A 22,219-nucleotide genomic window follows, 5' to 3' on the forward strand; every position below is an offset into this window, starting at 1 on the left:
CTGCATTCCGGATCAGGGGGAAAACCGATGTGAAGACATTTATTGTGGCCACTGGTGAAATCTGAATACGGCCTGTAGATTAGATAGCCCTATCAAGTCAAAGTTAATTTCTCTGTATTTTTAATTCATTGTAATGGAAGGGACCATTCTTGTCTTCGGAAGATATATGCTGAAGGACCTTGGGGTGAAAAGGCAGGAGATCGTCAGCGAACTCTCAAGAGTTTCAGGAAAAAAAAATCCAATATTATTTATTATATAGCATAGACTCTATATAAAGTATATAAAATGGGCTATATATAGAAAGGGAATGATAAAGCAACTGTGGCAAAGCATTAAAATGGTGAATCTGAATAAAGGGTGTGGGAGTTCTTTGTCTCATTTTTGCAATCATTGCAAATGCAATGGTTTCAAAAGGAAAAGTTAAAAGGGAAACAAGTTACTAATATTGCCACAATTTTTGCTGGACGCAAGTGAGAAAGTCGAATCCAGATCTCATTCTGTTTTTTCTATTCTCTGGTGTTCCATGTTTTCCTTCTGGAGCCCGCTAACGTGTGTTTAAATGACCCCGTCTGCAGGCACGCTCCCACGGCAGGGCTGGGGGACTCCCGCAGACAGGCAGCCACAGCCTCCCTGCCCTGCTGCCTCTGCAGACCAGCCACATGCTGTCACTTTGTCCTGCCGCGTCTTCTCTTCCCTTATGTTGGTTCTTTCTACAGCTGTTGCTTTGGTGGCCCCTCCCACCTACCTGGCCAGTAACTTGCCCTTCTTCTGACTCCCTGTGATACAGGCAGTGCCTGCTTCCCTCTTCCCTGCCCGCTTGCCTTCCACCATATTGTTTCTTACCACAGGGCTTGTCACCTTCCCAGTGGGTGGGTGGCCATGGTTAGGCTGCATGGTGTCGCTTCGATGGCCCATCTCTTTCTTACCTGCTGCTAGAGTGGACGGGCCTTTTGTTTTCCCCCGGGAAACCATGTCCTTTAGGTGGATCTGGAATGGCTCCTTCAGGAATTACCAAACTCACCATATGCTTTCCTCTTCCTCAAAACTACATCCTCAAAAATTGTCCTTTATGTTCGGGCCCTTGGCAGGACTTAAAACTTCACAGGCCATCAGCACCTGTCTGCCCTTTTAGGTATGGCCCAACTGTCGACCTTAGCAAAGTTCTACCACCGAATCATCAGCTGGGTATGAGATCAACTAGCTAAAATAATACTGAAAGATTATCACGTGATTGGTAATGATCACTCTTTCACATTAAGGGAATTGGATCATCTTGGCATTAAGACCATTAGTGAAAATACTGGGAACTAAGCAAGACTTGAACAATGCCAGATTTTGGTTTATGCACCTAATGGGCTATGGTTTTCATGCTAGGATTTCCTTGTCCTTTTTTTTTTTTTTTTAAACGTGCTGGGAAGGGGAATTTGATGGAGCTTGTAGGCCCTTTAAGACTTGGTTAAATTATGGGACGCCTGGGTGGCTCAGTTGGTTAAACCTCTGACTCTTGATTTAGGCTCAGGTCATGATCTCATGGTTCATGGGGTCGAGCCCTGAGCCCTGCATCTGGCTCTGCACTGTCAGCAAAGAGTCTGCTTGGGATTCTCTCTCCTCCTCTCTCTGCCCCTCCTTGACTCATGTGCGCGTGCGCATGCTCTTTCTCTCTCTCAGAATAAACAAACTTAAAAAAATACTTTGTCACACTGGAGTATTTTATCAGGAAGCAGGTTGTAGATATTGCTGTAAATTGCTTTTTTTTCCCCTAAGGCAAAAGTATTTAGGACTTGATGATTATGCAGTAACCACTACAATTTCTCTTCATGACATGGGATGTTTAGTAACATTACCAGAGTCTCTGTCTTCCACATACTTTCTTATTTACATCTACATCCGCAAACTGGTAGTTTGACCCACTGGCCAAAGATCATTTATCCAGACTTGCTGAGAATGAAGTGCACCTGTGTTTGTATCATGGGAAAAGTCCAAGGAAAGCAGCTAATGGGTCAGAGTACTTCTTGGTTTCCTCAAACCTCCCACAGGGTTCCCCTCCTTTTATTTAGAGTACTAATAAGTGAGTAGTTATTTTTCAGAGCATAAGAACTCTACTTCTTTCCTCCTTAATGAAAATATGGACCAGTCACTAAAAACTGTATTGGTATTTGGAAATATTTAGCTTTTAAAAACAGTGTTACGGTTAAAAGAAATGGGACAAACAGACCTTTAAACAATCATGACCACTGGAAGCTACTCAGCTTTGATAATTTCTTCTTTCTCTGTATAGCCTTGACCTTGGCTGAGACAATGTGATTTATAACATAAGTGAATGTTAAGAGGGCAGAAACTATGTCATACATGTTCTGAGCTTGCCACTTTCCATTTTAAGATATAAATCATAAAATATTTGTATTAAATAAATTAGAGTTTATGTAAAGTTTATGTAAACTTTACATAAACTTTATGTAAAGTTTACATAAAGTTTATGTAAATGATTTGTTGCTTTATGGAATTTTTTTTTAGAATATGTTATAGAATGTCTATTTTCTATAGTATGATTTTAAAATTATCCTTTAAAAGTTCATTTAAAAATGAAAGTAATACATACATACAAGGTTAAAAAAATAAAACAAAACACGGGATGCCTGGGTGGCTCAGTTGGTTAAGCATCTGACTTCAGCTCAGGTTATGATCTCACAGCTCATGGGTTTGAGCCCCACGTTGGGCTCTGTGCTGACAGCTCGGAGCCTGGAGCCTGCTTCGGATTCTGTGTCTCCCTCTCTCTCTGCCCCTCCCCACTCACACTCTGTCTGTCTCTCTCTCTCTCAAAAATAAATAAACATGAAAAAATTAAAAATAAAATAAAACCAAACATATTAGGGCCTATAATAAGAAGTACTGGTGCCTGGGCCCATCTTTTCTCTTCCTCGTCCCTCTTCTCAGGGGCAACTACTTTTATCTCTTTTAGTTGTTTCTTATGTTAGTCATTGTCAATCCCTAAATACAGTCATTATTTGTTTATGTCTTTATTCTGATGGGTCAGATGAGGATTTAGTTAATGTACACATTCTTCTCACCATTTCTCCCAGTATCTCTATAAATATAGTTACTCTGTAACTTTAAGAAGTATAAGTAGACTGTGGCTTAGTCGGTTAAGCTTCTGACTCTTGGTTTTGGCTCAGGTCATGATCTCACAGTTTGTGAGTGCGAGTCCCTCATTGGGCTCTGTGCTGACAGTGCAGAGCCTGCTTGGCAACGTCTCTCTATCCTATCTCTGTTTCTCCCTTGCTCGTACTTTCTCTCTCTCAAAATAAATAAATAAATTAAAAAAAAAAAGAATTGTAAGCAGACCTTTGTTTCCTGTTGCACTCAGTTTCAGGACTGTTTTTGTAATTTGTAGGGCCCAGTGGAATATAAAAATGCATGTTCCCTCATTTAAAAACTATCCTGAATATCAAGATGATGATACAGGATCATTAAACCCTGCATGGGGCCCTTCTAGGCATGAGCTGTGTGTGACTGCATAGGTTGTACATCCTGAAGCTGCCTCTGTTTGCACCCCATCTTATTATTCAGCTCTCTTTCTTCTCTTTTGCTTCTACTGTCATTTCTTCTTACTTTTAAAATATAAAGATTATTAACATTTAAATTTTGTTCTATAACCATAAATATCTCATTCATTCATTTTCTGGAGGTTAAGTTGAAAATTAGTATATAGTTCATTATTGTGACTATGCAAGTATTATTCATTGCAGAACCAAATAAAGCCCTATATTTTCTTTCTTGTTTATCCTTTTGTTTTTCCTGGAGTTTCTAATTGCTTTTACTTTTGACTTTTCCTGTTGTCTTTATCACATTCTCAGTCCAACCTATCTAATTATCTATTTAATATGATGTTCCCTAGAGGCCTCCCCCATCCCAAATGAAGAGTTCTGCTGTCTTGCCTCCTCCTTTTCCAATTTGGACTTAATTCTGTCCAGGCCTGCTGCCTGGTTGTGATTTGGGGACTTTTCTTTATTGCTTCTCTAGTTTGGTTTCACTGCTTCCTAGATCCTGAGATTTGATTCATCTTGGTTTAACCTTTGCATGCTCTAGCACCTCCTCAAATAACTTTTAGATGTAGTGAGTATGGGAATAAATTGCCAAGGCCTTCCATTTCTGAAGATGTTTACATTTTATTCTCATTTTTAATTCATAGTTATGAATAGAATTCTAGGTGGAAAGTAATTTTCCCTCAGAGTTTTGAGAATATTGCTCATTGTTGCTGGCATTCACTGTTATTGATTAGAAGGCAACTTGATGCCTTTTATTTTCTACTGAGCCCGATTTTTCTCCCTGTTGACAGTTTCCTCTTCATTCGTGGCATTCTGAATTTCACAATGTTGCACGCAGGTGTGGCACAAGTGTGGATCCTCTCTCTAGGCATGTGGGAACATTTTAAATATGGAGATTGCTCCTCATCAAAATAAAAAGCTTCTGCACAGTGAAGGAAACAATCAGCCAAACTAAAAGGCAGCTGATGGAATGGGAGAAGATATTTGTAAGTGGCATATCAGATAAAGGCTTACTATCCAAAATCTATAAGGAACTTATCAACCTCAACACCCAAAAAACAAATAATCCAGTGAAGAAATGGGCAAAAGACATGAATAGACACTTCTCTAAAGAAGACATTCAAATGGCCAACTGACACATGAAAAAATGCTCAACATCACTCATCATCTGGGAAATACAAATCAAAACTGCAATGAGATATCACCTCAAACCTGTCAGAATGGCTAACATTACTCAGGCAACGACAGATGTTGGCGAGGATGTGGAAAGAGAGGATCTCTTTGCATTGTTGGTGGGAATGCAAACTGGTGCAGCCACCCTGGAAAACAGTATGGAGGTTCCTCAAAAAATTAAAAATAGAACTACCTTACAATCCAGCAATTGCCCTACTAGGTATTTATCCAAGGGATACAGGTGTGCTGTTTCAAAGGGGTACATGCACCTAATGTTTATAGCAGTGCTATAGACAATAGCCAAAGTATGGAAAAAGCCCAAATGTCCATCGATGGATGAATGGATAAAGAAGATGTGGTATATATGTACAATGGAGTCTTATTCGGCAATCAAGAAGAACGCAATCTTGCCATTTGCAACTATGTGGATGGAACTAGAGGGTATTATGCTAAGTGAAATTAGTCAGTCAGAGAAAGACAAATATCATATGACTTCACTCATATGAGGAATTTTAAGATACAAAACAGATGAACATAAGGGAAGGGAAGCAAAAATAATATAAACACAAGGAAGGGGACAAAACATAAGAGACTTTTAAATATAGACAACATAGGGTTGCTGGAGGAGTTGTGGGAGGGGGGATGGGCTAAATGGGTAAGGGGCATTAAGGAATCTACTCCTGAAATCATTGTTGCACTATACGCTAACTTGGATGTAAATTAAAAAAAAACAATACACATTAAAAAATAAAATAAAATATGGGGATTGCTATCCTTCAATCTTTAGAAAATTCTTTTGAATACCTTTTTTGATAATTTTCTCCTCTCTGTTTTTCCTCTTTTTGAATGACTCTTAAGTGGATCTTGGACCTTTGGGACTAATTCCATTCACTTATTATCTGTTATCTCAACTTTGTCTCTCTTTTAGTTATTTCTAGGAGGTTTTCCCAATTTACCTCCCAATATTTCTATTAATTTATTATGGTTTTTAATCTTGAAAAGTTTCATTTTTCTATGATTTTTCTATTTTTGCTTTATGAATACAAAACCTCTCTAATGAGTACACAAATGAGAGTGTTCAAATTATTCCCAAATACTTTATTGTATTTTTTAAACATTTATTTATTTCTTTTGGGGGGGATGAGGGGCAGAGAGAGAGAGAGAGAGAAAGAGGGAGAGAGAGAGAGAGAGAGAGAGAGAGAGAGAGAGAGAGAGAGAGAGAAAGAATCTCAAACAGGCTCCATGTTGGCAGCGTGGAGCCCAATGCAGAACTTGAACTCACGAACTGTGAGCTCATGACCTGAACTGAACTGACACATCAGATGCTTAACCAACTGAGCAACCCAGGTACCGCATGTTTTTTAAAAAAATTTATTTGCTTTGGTCTCCCCTCCACTGCCCCGACCATAATGGAGGCTTATATGTTGGTGATCCTTGGCCAACCTTTCAATTTTGAGGTGAGGCACTAAAAGCCTGATGCTGATATTCATTATATCTGAATGGGGTTTGTGAATTGGTGGGGCTTGCTTTAGGGTACTTGGTAGTCATGGAAGATTTTTACTGGGGGGCTTCTATATACTAGAATCCAAAATTCTTCCTTCTGTAGTAGTCAGATGAAGTTCTAGATTTTTTTTTTTTTTTTTTTTTTTTTTTTTGCCTGGAGGTATTTTCCTGGTTGAAAATTAAAGGATGTGAAACTGACTCCTTCCTATAATAACTTTCAATTATTTCCTCCCTGGCCTCCCTAGAGCTTTCTCTTCTCCCTTCTCTGCTTTCCTGGTTTGGTCACACTGTCTCCCCAATGCTGTCCTTCATGGACCTGATATTTCTAGGTCCTGAGCCTCTGGGGTTCTGTCTGGAAGACTGCTCTCCTGAGCTCGATTGCTTCATATGTTTGCTTTGATTGGTCCCTCCTGTCCTGCTTCAGCACTTCCAGCTCCTCTAGAGCTTCTCATTCTCATAAATTCCCTGAACTCTCTTCTCTTTTTTCTTCTCTGCATCATTGTTGACTTAGATTACTTTTTTTTTTTTTTTTTTTTTTTTTTTTTGCTGTCATTTAAGTGAGGTTTTAAAGGAGGGGGATGCCACCTACTATATTTTTGAGGAAATCCTTAATCTTTAAACTGCCCACGACATCTGAATGTGCTGAAGATGGTCTTATCCAGTACGTACCAACTCCTTTCCTGCAAATACGATTTCATTCTCATCACACCTCTCACTTGGTAGAGCTGGAGAAAAATCAGTGCAACTTTATATAGGAAAACCATAGTCTATATAGTATCTAGCTATGTTTCTTTGTATCTGTCTGTCATCATACCCGTAGGAAAACCCATTTCTGCTAGATATGACAAAGGAAATGGTTCAAATGGGCAGAGCCTGTTAATAGAGTTTCAGAGAGAAGGTAAATATGGTCACCTTTGGAGTTTTTGTCGTTCTTTTTAATCAACAAAGTATTTAAAAAATGTTTAAATTTTAAAGAGGCTTTGGGCTAGTAGGTATTCTCCAAGCCACCAGGCCTCATATCTTTTTCTTATTTGAAAAAATATTTCTGAGTTAGTTGACGTTTACTTCTATTCCAACGATAGATTGTTTAGTAAAGTACCTCCAGGGTTTGGGGCAAACACTGCAAAAATCATGCATAAAATGAGGGAATTTGTTAAACTGCCGGCACATGCTCATAGCACCTCTTACTTTATTACACTGGTGATTTACACCCGCTTAACCATAGCTCTTTCTTCTCACGGGACAGAGTCTTCCTAAGTGTGAGTTTGGACACTAGCCTAGGAGGCATCTCTAAGCTTTCAGAGACCTTGTTAACACCTCGCATAAATTTCTGTCTGTAGCATTTCAGGAATTTCCACATACAGAATTTTACTTCCAAGGAAAGCAAAGTGGCTAGCCGCTCTTAAAGACCTCTCTCTCTCTCTCTCTCTCTCGGCTTCTCTTCCAGTCACCCAGCAGACAGCGGTAATATCCAGCAAGGGTTACTGCACACTGAGGGCATATGCTGGGCCATTACTACTCTAGCCTCACAGCGGAATGATGAGGGGAATGGCTGTGAAATTTGGAAATGGGTGAACTGTAATAATGCCCATGGGCGCTGGATCTGAATATTGCAGGTAGGGAATGCTCAACGGGAGAAAATGACATGAAGTCAGAGGAGTTTCATTTGGCTGCCTCAAAAAAATCTGTTAGGTAGTAGCATGGTTTAGTTATTTATCTTTGTCATTTTTGTAAACAAACATACAGCACTACCAGGTGTCAGGCGGTATGCAGACATCTCATTGGGTCACTCGTGGGTGACACACCTATTAGCACCTGTAATTTACAAATGAGGAGACCGAGACTCAAGGAGGCTGTAAAACGAACATTCCACGCCTCACACGGGGAGAGCTGCCATTTGAGTCTGTTTGGCCTGACAGCCTAGCGCCTTCTCATGGCATCTTGCCTGCCCCACGTTGTCTCTGTTTGCAACCTGTGTTCTTTTGCCTGGAACACCCTCTTTCACTTTCTGAAATTGGATCCTCTTCTCGGTCCTTGCATAAATCCCGGCCGGCATAGTGTCTGCATGGATGGTAGAATCTCAGTCAGTGGTGGTCACCCGCCTTGATTTTCCGTGCGAACTTCCCCGACGGCCGCCTTGCTGTTCATCTTGCTCTTCAGAGCTCTGCTCTACTTTGCTAACATTTGCACCGTTTATGTGCAGGTCAGTATCCTCCGTCAGAATGCAAGCCGTCTGAGGTCGCCAGGAGTGCTCCACTCTCTATTTAATCCTCACGGGCTGACATGGTATCTTTCATGGATTTGAACCGAATGGGTTCATGTGAAGGCAGGACCGGATCATCCTCGGTGTGGGGTTGATCTTTATGATGCCGTCGGATAAGCGGGGGGTCTAGTTGTACAGACAAAATCACTCAGTTTTAAGGAGGAAACAGAAGACTCCATAGCAGCTGCTCAGAAAAAATCCGTGTTTACTACAGTCTGAGATATTTGAGGGCAGGGACCATTTTATGCTCATCATAATACCCCCCTCGGCACTCCACGCTGCCTCGCGCCTGCAGTTTGGATTACAGACACCCTTCGTTTCATTGTGCTTTGCAGAGAGCGCTTTTCGTGGCAACCCGGAACCGGGCCAGCCTGGCGGCGCCATCTTGCCAACGTTCGCTCGCTTTGCGTCTGCGCGTCGCGTGTCGGCAACTCTCGCGATATTTCAGACCTTTTCATTATTATCTCATCTGGGTGCTCTGTGGTCAGTGATTACAACTTGCCCAGAGCTCAGCCGCTGGTTAGCGTTCTTTTTTTTTAGCAATAAAGTATTTTCCATGAAGGTGTGTATGTTGCTTTCTGGGGCGTGATGCTGTGGCACACTTAATGGCCTACACCACGGTGTAAACGTAACCTTGCTATTCACTGGCAAACCAAAACATGCATTTGACTGGCTGCATTGTGATATTTGCTTTATTGCGGTGGCCTGGAACGTGTCCCACAGCATCTCCCAGGTATGCTTCCATTTGACAGTGTGTTGACTGGTAAGGCAAAGGCAAAAAGCTGTACTCCAAAACAAGGCTGAACCATGCGGCATGAAGCATGCCTTGAAATAAATTTCATCCCGCTGACACCACCTCACGCTGACCTCTTGAAAGTCTGGGAATTCCTAAGAGACTTTAAGTAGTATTCTTTTTTTTTTCTTAAATGTTTGTGTGAATTCTCTTCAGTCTTTTATCCTTGCTTCCTGCAGCAATTTTCATTCTTATCCTTTGCTGTAATTGCTGGGTATTAAAAGTCTGTGTGAGTGTGTTATGAAACAAAATTGTATTGTACGAATATTCTTATCCCGGGGTTTTTCTTTTCTGTGATGCTGTGAGAAATCTCTCTCTCTCTCTCTCTCTCTCTCTTTTTTTTTTTCCTCCTGTCAAGTCTCTGAAGGGATTTTTTGCAGCTAATTTGGGATAATAGAGGCATTCTTACTGTAATGCAGCTATTCATGTTAATATATATATATTTCAGTAGCTTGTATTTCAACCTGTCTGAACTGAATGAAATTTCCCACAGAATGTTTTTTAAAGAATGGGTGCATTTCATGCCTCTTGATGGTTCTGCCCACCACATACTCATTCTCTGAATGACCCTACAACTCGGCCTTGACTTCCTCACACAAAACAGCTCTTCCAGCACTTTCTGGTTTGTTCACTGGGAGAGAATTTACAGAGAGCGAGAAATTAGAGGTCAAAACATTGTCAAGGAAAATACAGAATTATTTGGTTTGAGGGTCATCTTCTTTTTGACCAAAAGTGAACAGGCAATGGAAAATGGGAAGTTAATCAGTGTTTTGCGTTGATAATGCTTTGCTTGGCTGTTTCAAATAAATATCCATTAAGGCATGAAACGTGCCTGTTGACCTCCTAGACCCTAAGAAATCTGTTGACACTTTTGACTTCCTGCTTTGTTTTCCTTATGAAGGAAGTGTCTCCTCCCTGTCCCTCTTCACCTGCTTTGGCTCCTGTCCCTGTACTCAGGAACACGCCCACTCCTAGGGATCTTCCTACCTTCTTAGGTCACTTGCCTTTTAAAGAAAACGATTGTGTCCCATGTAACGACTGATTCTGTGTCAACTTGGGTGGACTTTGGTGCCCAGGTGGCTGGTCAAAAACTAGTCCCTATATCGTCTGAAGGTATTTTGTAGATGTGATTGACATCTACAATTGGGTAACTTTAGTTTAAAGGAGCTTATCTTTGGTAACTTTGGTGGGCCTCATCCAATCAGTTGAAGGCCTGAAGAAAAGAACTGAGGTTCCCTGGAAGAATGAATGGTGTCTCAAGGCTGGACCATGAATGCTTGCCTAGGTTTCCAGATGTTGGGCTCCTTCAATTTCAAATTTGCTCCATAATCATGTAATTATATGAGTGAATTCTTTAAACAGAATCTATCCCCTCTGCTCTCTGAATATCTCTACATTTCCTATTTGTTCTGTTTCTCTGGAGTACCCTGATATACCATATTTAAACATCTAAGGTGCAGCCACACTAACTTAGTGTAGCAGGAAAGTGATCTTCGTCAGTTTTGATTATTCTTCTTGTCGAAGAATAATTTGTAAAAGTCTCAATCACCAGTGTATTCACTGCCCACATTGCTCACATAACTCCTCCCACTGGTGCTTTCCTGTAAACTTGCCCTGCTCACTTATTCTTTGGTGGTTGTTCTCAATGTCTACCACATGTATACTACTGTCTTGCTCTTTATTGTTGACTTTTTCTTGGCTCTGTCATGGAGACCAGAAAATGGATGATCTTACAGTTAGGAGATGAGGAAGGGCAGTTGTGAGAACCATTGCTATTTTCTTGTTGCTTCTACTTTTTGCCTGAAGGTTGTTTATTGAACTAAATGTTTTTCAAGAGTGGAAGTTTGAAAGACACAAGGACGTGTTCTCCAGGTGTCCTTCCTTTTAAATGAGTATGTTTTAATAAAATACGAACCTTGCAGGATTTATCGGGTAGAATATGCAATACAGTTCACCAGATTGGAAGTATGGACTGGAACAGTTCACGAGAAGTAGCTTTTCCTCCTTATTAAGGCTATGAAGCACTTAACTCAATGAGGGACCTTCTGCACACAGAAAGGACCGGAAGGGAACAGAATGACTGGAACTGGGAGGTGTGACATTGGTGTTCAGAGGTGATGTAAGAAATGGGCCAAGTGGAGACTCCCAGATAAAAAGGGGAGTCTTCTTCCTGGAAGAAGTCTAGCTCTTAGGATCTGGCCACTCTCCCATGAACAGGTGAAGGCAGAGCTGAAATATTCTGAGGCTCCCCTCTGGGAACCCTGAGGTTTGTCAGTGTTTCCATTGAACATCAAAGGACATTTGGGGTGAAATGGTTGTACTCTTATTTATTTTAAATGTTTATGTATTTTTATTTTTGAGAGAGAGAGAGAGTGAACTTGTGCAAAGGGGGAGAAGGCAGAGAGGGAGAAAGAGTCACAAGCAGGCTCCATACTGTCAGTGCAGAGCCGGACATGGGGCTCTATCTCTCGAACCATAAGATCATGACCTGAGCCAAAATCAAGAGTTGGATGCTTAACCCACTGAGCCACTCTGGTGCCCCTAAAATAGCTGTACTTTTAAAACGAAGTTAATGAAAAATAGGATTTTAGTTCAAGAAACTGTCTTTCCAGCTTCTCTGCTCTACACCTAGTCTATAAAGACACAGATACTTTTAGCCCTATCCAAGAATTCTAAGCTTGTACTGTTTATATTTTACTGTCACGTTACCTTTTAGTTATCTTCTTGGCCTGCTATCCAAACTTCTGAGCTCTAAACTTTCTTCCCCATTTTTTTCCCCCTCTAAACTTTCTTTCATTTGCTTACATTTCCCTAGCAATTGTGTGACTGACCGAGTCTTCTCAAATTCCTGTCCAGACAAAAGGAGTGAAATTCATGTCTTACTTGACTTCTTCCTGAAGCTCGACCAATTTTTATGAAGTTGACTAAGTGTTGACTGTGCTGACACCATTTAATAAATGGAATATCTTCATGGGCCTGGTAGGAGTTTTGGAGTCAGACAGCCTTTTAAATCTCAGCCCCACCCTTTACCAGCTTTGTGACCTTAAGAAAAACCAACGACTCAGCTTCTCAGTTTTCTAATCTGAAAAAACAGGACAAGTGTCTATCATGAAGATTGAATAGGAGAACAGATACAAAAGAGTGGATGTTTAATTATCGGACACTATTATGATTATTTATCAAAGGCCATTTGTTTGTTTTCCAGGCAAGAAAAACAAACCCATGTCCTATCTGTTTGAAAGAGTTTTTACCTAGTCCTTTTTTCTTTTTTTTAACTTTTCTTCTCCCTTTGATTTCCTAAGAATACAAAATGATAGACAACTAAAGTTGTTTTAGTCTTGTTATATTATCTAGTCTGAGGAGAAAAAATCATTTGGAACTTTACATAAAATTAAAGTTAAAGGTCTTTACCATTTGTGAGTGTCACCATGGAGACAAAAAATGTGTGGTCACCATGGCGACCTTTATCAACTCTCCCTATCTGAAATTATTACCATATAAAATTAGACATGACTGTTGCTATGAAAAGACACAGTATAAATAAGTTGAACTATCTTGATGACAATGCCTGCTGCATTTGGTATCTTGGTGTAGTTCTAAAAGTGTTACTAAATCGTAAGTGGACACCCTTACGACTCTCACATGACCAACTTTTGGCTCTGCCCTTTTACATCTGAACTGGTAGAACATTCTTAGATGGGGCTATTCCTTGTTTCCTCTTTCATACCCTGACTCATTCAAGGCAACTTTCCTTTTTTTACTTTACTTTGATTTTTGTGGCTGCCTTTGCTGCTACCTGTTGCTTCTGTGATGGATACTCTACGAATTCTGATGCTTTAGTGAAAAAAAAAGTCACATGATTTTATAATAGCTCACATATGTAGGTAATAAATGTAATAGTACTAATTTTATTTTGAGTAGTAATTTTTGAGTAACAATTTTTTGTGAGAAGAGATGACCATTCTTGTATAACATACTAAGATGCATCTCATAACTTACCACAAGTTATGTATCTACAATGAATCTATATTTAGAAATAAGTGATTTCTAAATGTGTGGTAGGTCATTAAGTTATCTAAATGGTATACACAATATCCACAACGTGTATATTAAAGTGAAAGCACCCAAGTTCATCAACTATTAGATTCCCTGGTACAGGATGGTCTCATGAAGACGGTGATGCCTTCCTTTGGACTCTCAGGGAGAGTTAGTTGTGTTGGTGGAAGTGGGCCAGGATGGGAGAATAAGTGACAACCAGAGTTGAAGGAAACAGGGAGGACATGGGGAGCAAGGGGCATGGAAGGACAGTGAATGCTTTTGGAGAGCTCTGAGGGACATAACTTGTTTCCAGATTTTCCCTGGTTTCAAAATATACCCAAATTTTGAGTTAGATGGGAGCCTCAGAATGCTCTTAAGTAAAAACATTTTGTAGTTAGGTTTAAAATTTCAAAACAGAATGGGCATCTCTTCAAGTACATCTTTTCATACATTGTCTAGCAATGCTCAAAAGATGTGTTTGAACAGAAAAATAAGCTCTGTATTATTGGTCTTGAGAGTGAAATGACTTTTGTTTCAAACCCAGTATTCCTCAAAGGAATGAATGTGAACTCTTTGTGGCATACCCCAAAGGTAATGGCAGGCTTCCCCACGTGGTGCATTGATCAGATTTTTGGGATTCTTCTGGTGGATGTGACATCTAGTTGGCTGAATTGAATGTCTTCTGCAAATTTAAGGACTTGAAATCTTAAGCCAGACCTGGTCCTTGGGGTCGAGGATTGTTTTTCCTGGGCAAAATGTTGACCTCTATTTCTAAGGAAAACATCTTTGAAGAACTCTTTGGACATTGAAATAGCTCTACAAAATAACATTTTGGTACTTTAAAGTATAAACTAACCAGAAACACATGATTTCAGTTTCCCATAAGTCTCAGAGGGTTTTGCATAAGAGAAAAATGCATGGCGAAACACATCATGGATAAACAGTTTAAGACAGTAATCTGGTTGTACAAGGAGGTCAAGGATTGGGGAAGGTGACAGGCCACTTTGCATTCAGGTGCAGCACGTGGGGGCACGTAGGCATCAGCTCACAGCTGTTGAAGACAGGACACCAGCAATATTGTGTTAAGGTGAGAGTCGCCCTTGGTTTCTTTGTCCTTCAATAGATGCCTGAGCTGTCTAATGTGAACTTTTATTTGGAATAATTGTAGAGAAATAAGACCAAGTTATTAAAAATTCCAATTTTAGGATTTGTTATGGAAATGAATTTTTAGCGCTCTTCAAATAACCCATTGTTCACTCATCACTACCTGCATTAATGGATTGATAAGAGATTTACAATTAGTATATATGAACAGAGCTCCTGAACTGCATAAAGATATTGGAAGAAATTGCCAGGATTTAAAAATACCCTATATTTGATATTCTTGGTATTGTAGTTGGTATTATTTGTGAAGCAAGTTTTTTTTTTTCCTAAGGAAAGTCCTTGATGAAATGATCACAGCACGTGAATTCATGGGGTCCAAATGAATTTGGCTCTATTCTATGTATGAAACAGTCACTTGACTTGTATTCAGGTTGTGAAATTTGTTGAGAATTTCTTGACTCCTAGGTAAAGGCTCTTTTTGAGAATCTGGAGGTAAGGGAATGAAGGGTCAAGTACTGAGCGTTTTCTGTGTGTCCTGCATTGTGCTTTTAAATGTGTCCTCTTTAAAGTACTTGCAGAAGTCTTTTAGGAAAGCTCATTATCTTGCTTTTACAAGTGAGGAAACCAAGGCTGGAGAGAGTAAGGTCGTTTTAACCAAGATCAACAGCGACTATCATTTCCCCGTTAGGAACTGAGCAGTACTGTCCAGCATTGGAAAAAAAAAAAGAAACAAAAAACTTTGGCTGGATCAATTTACAGTTTATCAGATTTGCAAGATTCTCTTGCTCTCTTCTCCAAGGCTGACAGCTGGGATGGAAACTGAAGATGCATAAATTAAAAGCCCAAAGGCCAATCTTCTTTTTTAATTTAAAAAAAATTCAGAGAAACCCAGGGACTTAAATTTTTTTTTTCCATCCTGTGAGCCCCAGTGTTGGTACAAAGCATGAAGGGCCTGAGGAAGGCTGGCTTCTAACCCAACAGGCAAGTAATCAGTTTGCTGGTTCGTGAAAGGAGTCCAAATACGGTCTTGCGGTGACAATAAAATAAGCAACATCAGAACAAATAATAACCAAATAAGTAGCAGCAAAATAAGTAAAATAAGAAACATAAACAAAAATTCAACCAAGGACAGAACTCTCTGTACATTTCGCCACTTAGGGATACGTAGTTCCGAGAATAATCTATTATCATGTAGTCAATTACTGTTAGCGCACAGATGGTATCCTGAGTTCACACAACTTTTTAAATGTCCTAACCCTCAGAGGAAGCTGGTCCAGTTGTCCTTCTGGTGCCCGATGGTGAGCCTGGTGAGTGTGTTGCTAGAATCTGGCAGGAAAGATGCTGCAATCTGTGCTCAGTGATGGAAATTTCTCCCAAGTGCTCTTCTGAGAGTCACGGTGTATTCATCCATTTGGTCTGTGGTTGTTGGGCAATAAGTGATGTCTTCCCTTGCATGATGAAAGGTAGAGGATTTGTGTCTCTAACCAGAATGGGATTGGATAGGTGGGGTTTAGAAACTTGTGAAAAGTTTCTAGTCAAAACCGCGGTGTTCATCCACGTTCACGTGCGCTGAGAACCAGTCCTCTAAAGATCGTGGCAAAAGAGATAAGACAGGATGGAAATCCCGTGGCCCTTGACAGCTGCTCTGATGCTTTATTATGGTACATGTCGCATCATATGCCAAAAATGATACTCCTGGGTGATCTTTTTTTTTTTTAACATTGAAATATTTGAGTTTTAATATTTTTTAGATGAATGTTAGGCTCTTTTTAAGAAATTTTTTCATGTTTATTTATTTTTGAGAGAAAATTCATTTTTGACAGAGTGTGAGTGGAGGAGGGGCAGAAAGAGAGGGAGACAGAGAGTCTGAAGCAGGTTCCAGAGTCTGAAGCAGGTTCCAGACTCTGAGCGGTCAGCACAGAGCCTGTTGCGGGGCTCGAACTCATGAACTGTGAGATCATGACCTGAGCCAGAGTTGGATGCTTAACCAACTGAGCCACCTAGGTGCCTCAGAATGCATACATTGGGTTCTTAAGGGTAACTGTCACATTTTTGGGTTTTTTGTTTTGTTTTGATTTGTTTTTTAGTACTAAGATTATTTGTCACAGCCTACATTCAAACCTGGGCCTTCTGTACTGGTTTTGAATAATCAATGGCTGGAGGAAACCAAGAAATAGTGGTTTCTGGACAGCGACGACATCTTTGGTTTATTTGGTGGCATTGGTCTCACCGTCTGTTGGACTGTGACCTGTTTTTTTTTTTTAAACCTAATATTCTAGAGTATTTTGGTGCCCTGAAGTTGAGTGAAATTGTGGAAGGGACTTCATCTTACTTTGCCAATCCTGCCCTGGATATTGTAGCTCTTGTACATTTAATTTACTCTCCCAGAGATGAAGCTTTTTAGTCTGTCCCCCCTATCTTCCCCTCCTAAAGCAAGTTACCTTCAAAGGGGGCTTAGCTCTCAGGTGACAGAGTTCGTTGAGACCTTTCCAGTGCTTCCCAGCACAAATGATCTCTCTCCCATTTCCACTATCTGTTCAGATTGCTCATTTGCACCTAAGGCACCCTGCCTTGTGATAGTGTAAATGATTTCATTCAGCAAATATTAATTGGGCGTGTGCTAAATGCCGGGCACGGTAGGGCGGTACATTGGCTCTGGGGTTAGTGGGCTGAACAAAGCAGAGTTCTCGTCGGTGGGAAAGGCAGACACGGAACATACAGTTCCAACTGCGGCAGCTGTCGGGATGGGAGGACAGGGTGCTGGAGGGACCTGCACAGGCCTCACTGGGGGAGATTGCCCAGGAAGAGACTATCCTCTGAGACCTAAGAAACCCTCTGGGTGGGAGAAGGCTGAAACGCAGTAGTGGTTTGGAGACTCTGGGATGGAGAGAGCAAGATGTCGCTGTGTAACTGGGAGAAAACAAAGACAGCTGGAGCAGAGAGAGGAGACGGGAGGGAGCCCCAAATGCATCTGAAGAGCTGGGTGGGCCCCAGGCGTGTGCTGGGGTTGTGCACTAGACAGTCGGCTCTTGTGAGGAGCAGCGTTCAGTACCTGCTTGTAAACAAGTGAGCTTTATTCAGGAAGTTTCCCCAATAGCTCATGGAATGGTTAGCTTCCAAAGACGTTTCCAATCCAGGCACCAGAAAATTCGACCTGAATTTTGTGAACCATTGTAATCCCAATCAGACAGTTCCTGGTTGAAGACAGTTGAGTGTAGAGGCTCAAAGTCTCAAGGGTTGAAAAGAGAACCTCAGGGGTTGGCACTCTGTCCACTTGATTGTAGCATGGCAGTCAGCATTCTGGGGTGGGGGGGAGTGGCTTTCACAGGAAATCGTCAATGAAGGCAAATTTAGGGAAAACTGTTGATCAATAGAAAGTCATGGAAATGTTCTTGAGCCCCTCACCTTTATTCTCCAATGTTTTTCATGTGCCAAGCCAACCCCGAAGTCCAGTATCTTATAAATTGTTAGAAGAGAAAGCCACACATCAGAGAGAACCTTATGGAATAGGTGATTCATTCTATCATCTATCTATCTATCTATCTATCTATCTAATCTATCTGTTATCTGTCATTCTATCATCTATATATCAATCAATCTACTATGTATCTAGGTATCTATCTATCTTCTGATCTATCATCATCTATGAAATAGGATCAAAAGACCAGTATGGAACAACTAATAAAAGTCTAGGGAATTTTAAGTACAGCTACTAAAAGTCTAGGAAAATTGTCTTCTGAAAAGAAAATTATTAAGAGACAAAGTTAATCAAGTTAATCTGCAAATCTGCTTAAAGATTTCCCTTTACATTTAATCCAGATTTGCTGATCCCAACAGGAAATGGGCAGAGAACCATGTAAGGACAGATTTCCCCACAATCATCCACATTTTGTTTAGATTCACATTCTGCATGGCATATTGGGTTTATATATATTCTATTAGTCAAAACAATGAAAATTTCTGTATTCAATGAAATTTGATTATAAAATATTTGAGACATACAAAGAGGTGCAGGAACATGCAGAAGCATAACATTTGGCCATATCTTTTTCAAAGGAAATAAAAATAGAGATACAGTTGAATGCTCACCAGTCCTGGCTCATCCCTCTGCCAGTCTAATTTCTCACCTGTTCCTACAGAGATAATTACTATCCAGAAGTAGGTCTCTATTATTTACATCTGTGTTTCAATACCTTCACTAGAAAGCAAATACCACATTCTTCTTTGCGTCTCCACTATGTAAGTATGTATACAATTAAAATAATATATATGGTATTATTTTGAGTATTTAAAAACTTACACAAATAGCATCCTACTGTACAGTTTTTACATTTTTGTTCTATTTTTGTGTCTCATTATGTTTTTGGGACCTAGCCATGTAGATACATGTAGATCTAGTTAATTCATTTTAAGTGTTCTTCATTATGCCATTGTAAGAACATGCCAGAATTTATCCGCTCCCAATTGATTTTCAAATGTGTCAAGCGATGCTTAAGTTGTTTCTAATATTTTCCTTAGTAAAATAGTGCAAAGAACACTCTTACCCATGTCTCCTTGTGCACCTGTCTGGAACTTCCTTGGGGTCACACCTAGAAGTGGAATCGTGAGGTCTTAGGTAACATTGCCTTTAGCTCTAGTAGGTTTTGCCAAATTGTTGTCAAATGTGGTTATACCAACTGGTGCTCCCATCATCCTATAAATGGGGTGCAAAGTTTTCACTTCTCCACATTCTAGCCCTCATTTGGTATTTCCAGACTTTAGATATTTGCTTATCTTCTGAGTGCGAAATTGTGTTTTGCTTCATTTTTCATTTTTCTGATTACTACTGAGGTGGAGCCCCTTTTCATACACTTTTCGACAGTTTACATTTCCTCTTCTGTGCATCGCCTGTTGACATCTTTTGCCTATTTGTATTTTCTCTTTTGACTTCTCCTTATTGGCTCATGGGGGATATTTATATATTCTAGATACCAAGTGTGATTTTCTTTCTTTTTTTTTTTTTTTTAATGTTTATTTATTTTTGAGAGAGAGCGTGATCAGGGGAGAGGCAGAGAGAGAGGGAGACACAGAATCCGAAGCAGGCTCCAGGCTCCGAGCTGTCAGCACAGAGCCCAATGTGGGGCTCGAACCCACAAACCTGAGATCATGACCTGAGCCGAAGTCAGTTGCTTAACCGACTGAGCCACCCAGGTGCCCCATGTGAGTGTGGTTTTCTCACAGAGGACAAAGAAAGCAGAGTATGTGGAGAGAAGCCTTTTGGCTCATCAGGAGACCTGAGTTTTTGTTCCGGTTTTGCTACCAACTTGCTATTTGACCTTGGGCAGGTCATTTAATTTTCCTGGACCTTAGGATCCTTAGCTTTAAAGGGGTATATTTTGATGCCAGAATAATAAAATGTCTTTTAGATATATAATCTTATTAAAGTTAAACAAAATTAATTGGAGAGAAAGTTCCATTGAAATTTGGGAAAAGTCTATTCCATTGTGTATATAAACCACAGTTTCTTTATCCATTCATCAGTTGATGGACATTTAGGCTCTTTCCGTACTTTGGCTATTGTTGAAAGTGCTGCTATAAACATTGGGGTACAAGTGCCCCTATGCATCAGCACTCCTGTATCCCCTGGGTCAATTCCTAGCAGTGCTATTGCTGGGTCATAGGGTAGATCTATTTTTAATTTTTTGAGGAACCTCCATACTGTCTTCCAGAGTGGCTGCATCAGTTCGCACTCCCACCAACAGTGCAAGAGGGTTCCCGTTTCCTCACATCCTCGCCAGCATCTGTAGTCTCCTGTGTTGTTCATTTTAGTTTAGCCACTCTGATCAGCGTGAGGTGGTATCTCAGTGTGGTTTTGATTGGTATTTCCCTGATGAGGAGTGACGTTGAGCATTGTTTCATGTGCCTGTTGGCCATCTGGATGTCTTCTTTGGAAACGTGTCTATTCATGTCTTCTGCCCATTTCTTCGCTGGATTATTTGTTTTTTCAGATGTGGGGTGGGAGGGCGGGGAGGGTGGGTGATGGGCATTGAGGAGGGCACCTGTTGGGATGAGCACTGGGTGTTGTATGGAAACCAATTTGACAATAAATTTCATATTAAAAAAATAAAAAAAAAGAAATGGTCAAAAAAATAAAAACCTTTATTATTTGTAAGAAAAAAATAAAATAGACATTAGGGAGAAGTCTAAATGTCAGAGTATCTTAGAAGCAGACTGGACTCTTGCTGCTTTAAGAACATAGATAATTAGGATTATGTGAACAGAGTTGGTTGCTACTGGAATAACAGTTAACCGTTTTCAAAAATGCTTCCTGGATACAATTTGTTTCGTACATTTGGCTTGTAGGATCTCGTTTTAGTAGTCCAACAGGATTTCTTAATTTCTTGTTTTAGTATCAAGCATGACTTTACATTTGAAGTTGGGGGGTGGGGTGGTCAGGGGCAGACTCTACCTCTGTTTGCTCGGCCTGAAATCTGGCTCCTTTTATATTTTCTAGACGGGATGAATGGATCGCGATGATCAACAAAACCACTTGCTACTTTTGTTCTCGTTGCCCCAGCAAGTAACTAGAGACACGCACTCAAACTTTTCAGTGAGAATATCCCTCCTATCTCGAGGCTGTGGCCTCAGCTTCGTTTTAGGAAAATGAATTTGGTTTTATTTCATCTCATCAGGGCTGCTCTGGTCTTTGAACTGGAATGGAAGCCGGCTGTCACCTTGAGCCTCAACTCCCTTGTTTATGCAGCTCTGTCAGAACTTTCCACCAGGACTCAGGTTTGTGAAACGGTGCCCAATCTTCTGTTCCTCTGTGCTGGGACTTAGCGTTGTCCCTTGGGGGTCCTTCCGCTAATAAGTTCTATTGTCCCTTCACAAGGTATTGGAGGGGAGTGGATGACAGAGCCTCAGCTCATTCCTTCAGTTATGTCTTCTTCATCTAAATGCTTTATGACCACCTTGCTTAGTTCTGCCTTGTCTGTGCAGAGTCGTGCCTGGTTGTCCAGAAATAGCCATTCCCTGATGCCTGATGCAGTTCCCCAGACAGGGTGGGAGGTTTCCTTCTCCACTGTTATGTGAGAAAAGTAATTTTTTTCCCCAGGAAAGAGGAAAAGTTGCTTGTTTTCTTCCCCACTTCTAGATTCTCTTTCCTTTGGACTTTAACCATGGAAGGAAGACTCTGCCGGGAGAACTGAGGGAATGTGCTGTAGGTGTTAGGAGGGGGGCACCTTGGGCTGTTTCTTTCCCAACAGCCGGTACTGGGGTAGTTGGAGTCAGGGACAAACCACGGTCAGAAATGCCCAAACAAAGTGGCAAATTGAAGGTGCTGCCAGGATGCTGAATCGAGATCCCTACTTAGGAGATCGAGAGATGGAGATTTTATTCTGAGGTCAAGTCAGGGTAGCGGTTAGAAAACGGAAGCAGAGGAAGCCCTCTGCTCAGTCTCCCAGGCCAGAATGGGGCAGAGTAGGGACCCGGGACCCCGAGTTCCTGGCTGCACCTGCTGTGACGCACAGAGGCCTTTTGCGATGTCACCCTCTTTGGGAGTCCTGAGTCATGGTTTCTTAGCAATGGCCAACTCTACCTACACATGGCTAAGAGCATGTTTTTACAGTTTCTCTTTTTTTTGTCTCCTTTCCAGACCCCATCCCTGGCCATCCAGTCATGGTAGGGAGGGCAGGTATGTACATTGTTAAAGAAAACATGTTGCTTTGCGTTTTTAAAGAAGAGACACATTAAAAAATCATACTCAGGGCGCCTGGGGGGCTCAGTCAGTTAAGCGTCTGACTTTGGCTCAGGTCATGATCT

The 22,219-nt window shown here is 40.8% G+C and overlaps 1 long non-coding RNA gene across 1 annotated transcript in view; it reads left to right on the forward strand.

Annotated features, from left to right (window-relative positions):
- LOC123380866 overlaps positions 1–22,219 on the forward strand; it is a 39,894-nt gene that overhangs the window by 8,382 nt on the left and 9,293 nt on the right. The window contains exons 2-3 of the long non-coding RNA XR_006587210.1: positions 21,091–21,190; positions 22,053–22,091. This is a non-coding gene — a long non-coding RNA (uncharacterized LOC123380866). The remainder of the gene's footprint in view (positions 1–21,090; positions 21,191–22,052; positions 22,092–22,219) is intronic.

The sequence above is a fragment of the Felis catus genome, chromosome A1, assembly GCF_018350175.1.
Source record: "Felis catus isolate Fca126 chromosome A1, F.catus_Fca126_mat1.0, whole genome shotgun sequence".
In the NCBI taxonomy this organism is placed as follows: domain Eukaryota; kingdom Metazoa; phylum Chordata; class Mammalia; order Carnivora; family Felidae; genus Felis; species Felis catus.